This window comes from Halyomorpha halys, unplaced genomic scaffold, assembly GCF_000696795.3.
Source record: "Halyomorpha halys isolate HHAL.00 unplaced genomic scaffold, Hhal_1.1 Scaffold845.1, whole genome shotgun sequence".
Classification (NCBI taxonomy): domain Eukaryota; kingdom Metazoa; phylum Arthropoda; class Insecta; order Hemiptera; family Pentatomidae; genus Halyomorpha; species Halyomorpha halys.
This window is the reverse complement of record NW_027114882.1, coordinates 262,929-266,690: the sequence shown is the minus strand read 5'-3', so window position 1 is coordinate 266,690 and position 3,762 is coordinate 262,929.

Sequence of the window (3,762 nt, the reverse complement as noted above, 5' to 3'; positions counted from 1 at the left end):
TAGTTGTGTTTTCCTTTTAAATCCTTTACTTTTTCAAGATTATTTATAAAAATAAAACACCAAATTAATATTTATCAGATCTAGATTAAATATTAGTGATTGTCAGAGTTGTTTGGTCATCCTTCTGTTGTATTTTGCAATTTTATTTTGTTTATATCAGATTTAACAAGGTAGGTCCAACATAAGACTTTATCAAATTTTACACTTTAATGCCTATTATCTAATTGTCTTTTTGATGAAATAAATTGCAAACCAGTATGAAAAGGAATTATGGAGCTATTTAAACTAAAGTGAAAAAGTAAGTTAAAAGAAAACTTTATTATTTTGAAGCTTTTCTCAACTTTATTAAATATTAAAATTCTTAAAGACATGAATGAATGAAAGACATGTTTCTCTTTTGTGAAACATCTTCCCTATCATTCACACTTATGGAAAAGTACAATTGTTAATCCAATTAATCAAAAAGGAAATTATTAATAAAGAAACAAATCTCCTTCATGAAAAAAGGTATTTTGATTTTAATAATATTATAGAAGAAAGCAAATTTTTTATGGTTATGTCATGATGGCTGTGTATGATTAATTAGTTCTTATTCCAATTTTTGAGATGAATGGTGCTCTATATCAGAAGGCTTTGACAATGTGTGTACATTTGGTAGGTAACTGAATTGGAGATGAATCGATAGGATTAGTTTTACTGAAACTAGTCATCAATCCAATGATGGAACCTAGCCATCAATGTACTAAAACTTTCTAAATATAATTTTATTTAAATTAAATTTAATATTTTTAGCCATTCTTGACTCTTGACCCAAGAAAATATTTAGATTTTTTTAGCTCCAAATGAAAAGTTTTATTTACTTTAAGGAAATTAATTTTATCTTGATAGATTTTTCAAAGTACAGTAAAATTTTTGGCCTCACAGAACAATAATCTACTACCACTGCTATATTTTGAAGTTAACTGTAAGAAAGCTGCTTATCATGAATGATATTTATAAAAAATACCTGCAGAGAATTTGTGTTAAGAATCTCATGATAATAGCTATGCCAGAATAATTTAGTAGATGAGTTCTTATTTTTTTAAATTCAATTTGAAGTGTTCTTTAATTAAATTTGAAAAATTAAGCAGTTTCCTCCCTTTACTTTTTTATTCTCTAATTTTTTATATGTTGTTAATATTTCAGGAATTATTGTACCCCATCTTCAGAACTACATTGCTCACATAAGTAGTTTATGTGAAGATTACATATCCTTTGTGTATTTATTATATTGTTCACAAAGTTGTAAGGTTATTTACTATCAGCAAATATTATTGCATTTACCATGTATTAGATGATTCTGACTTATCTCTATCTAATTTGTTTTGAGATGCTTTATTTGATTCTTCTTTAGGTTAGTTTTAGAAGTAGCAAGCATTGATTCAAATAGGTTCTCCTTCAACTTAATATACAGCAGTGTTGAGAATTGTTTCTCATGCTAATCTAAAGAGTTGACTGTACTTTGATAAAGAAATCATCTAAAACATATGTAAAAGCTTGAATGAATAGTGATTTAAAACTAGTTTGCAAACAGAAAATAAAAATTTGCATCAGGGGCTGTAGAAATGAAAAATCTTAAATATTTTCTAGGGTTGAGAGAGCCATTAGTTTGAAAGCATTATAACATTAAATATGTTATAAGTTAATAATTGAACAAAGAATAACAGAAGAAAATTGCATTACACAGTCATGAATTTCCTTTAACATTTAGCCTAATTAATGAAGTTATATTTGATATTTGATGCTTGGATGAATTTAATTAAAAAACAAAAATCAAATGTATTTAAATAGCAAAATCCTTTAGCTTTAAAAAGTGAAAAAAGATGGATAAAATAGTAGGTCTGGTCTTAATGGAGAATTTCTTGAAAAGTAGTAAAGTAATATAGATTAAATGATTTGTCTATTTTCTGTCCATATTTATAATCTTTGTTCCAAATACATTTGAGGCCACTTCTAATGTTACCCTTTTAAATTTCTTCCTCAGTTCCTTCAAAGTCTGTAGTGATTAAGCTCCTTAAGTTTCTCTTCACTTCCTTTCAGAAGCTAACCTCTCTTTTTCTTCAATTCCAGAACCTGTACTTTCTTTCTGCTTACAATCTTCCCCCTAAAAATACTAAGTGGTGAGTTGCAAATTCAGCTTCTCTAATAATCTTAAGATTATTAATGTATAATCAATAACACTCTTTCATTATCCAGATAAGAATATAATCTTTTGCACCGTCTTGAGAAGGTAGAATGAAACATGAGGTAGTCCAACCAATTTGTGTCCACACCAATGATTCCACCCCTTTCTTGTCTTAAATTCTTGATGCCTTGAGAAACAATCTTTTCAAATATTTATTAAAGAGCATCAACAACCCACGTATCCTCAGTTGCAGTATATAAGAGGGTTGTCCCATAGCAAGTAGCAAATTGGATAGAATAAAGTTAGAGGACACTGCCAGTCCACAATCCCAGCCATTACCTCTTTCCTCATGACGGGACCTACATCATCCTTGCCATCGAAGCCAAGAAGACTGTGGCTATTATCCAATTGTATCTCCCCAGTTCCCTTATCTTTAGCTTCATTCATAGCCAAGATACCAATTTAATATTATGTCACTTCCTAAATCGACTCAACTTCCTTTCCTTTGCTCCAGGTTGCGTACATGATTTCTTCTTTGTTCAGGGTCGTTTGACAACGACTGAACAAAGACTGTCCATATCTAAGGTAATTCTACGTTTTCTGAAACAATACTACCTTTTACTAGAAATTAGCCCAGCCCTTTGGTTTTTTTACATTTTTTTTTTTAAATTCTTAATAGACATTATTCATTTTTCTTACCCCATCTAATTGTTTGAATCTTTTTTTAGCCCTGATGAAGCCCTGCTACGTGGGGCGAAACGTTGGCTCAGAATAAATAGTATTACGACTATTTGAGTTTGTCTTTGACGGCACCCTGACCCTCTTCCTTTCATTAATGAAACAGTTAAATCACATTTTTTCTGTTTTCTAAAAAAAAATGAGTAGCACGGCTCAGACAGGTAGTGACTGAGCTCTGCTGCTCATTGTAATCTGTTCGGCAATTTATTTTTTTAATTTTACAGGAGGATTTTAATACGTACAACTTTACGAAACATTTTGTGTACTATCACAAATATATTTATTCGCTATTAAGGTTTTAAAAATTTATGTTATTAACTTGATTAAACCAAAAAAAAAAAAAAATTAAATACTTATAAGTAATTAATCATTGAAAAACATCGATAATTATGTAAATTTGCTGTTCATGACGTTTATCCAAAGGCACTTAACTAAGTGTTATTAATTTAATTAAGTATCAGTAGAATATATGGATGTTTCTATTTCAAAGGTTTTACTTTGAAGTAATCTGACTATAACAGCATCAAGCTCTGCCGCCGTTTCCATCAACCATTCACACCTACTCCCCAATTTGCTCGGTCATCATATTCTCCTATATTAAATTAAATTATATTCTTAAATCCACAATAAAGTATAAATTACCCACTCTTAATTCATTTAGAAAACACAAAAGAAACAAATCTGGTGGATGTTTTTGGGATTAGGTTTGGAATAGGCAGGAGTGAATTGGGGGAAAACAGTGTGTTTTAATAGTTTTTTACTTAAATCTCCAAAATGTTTGGGCTTCGGTATACAATTTTAAATGAGTCCTATCCTAACTTAGAGTAAATTCAGTTTTTTTTTTTTTTTTTTTTTTTTTT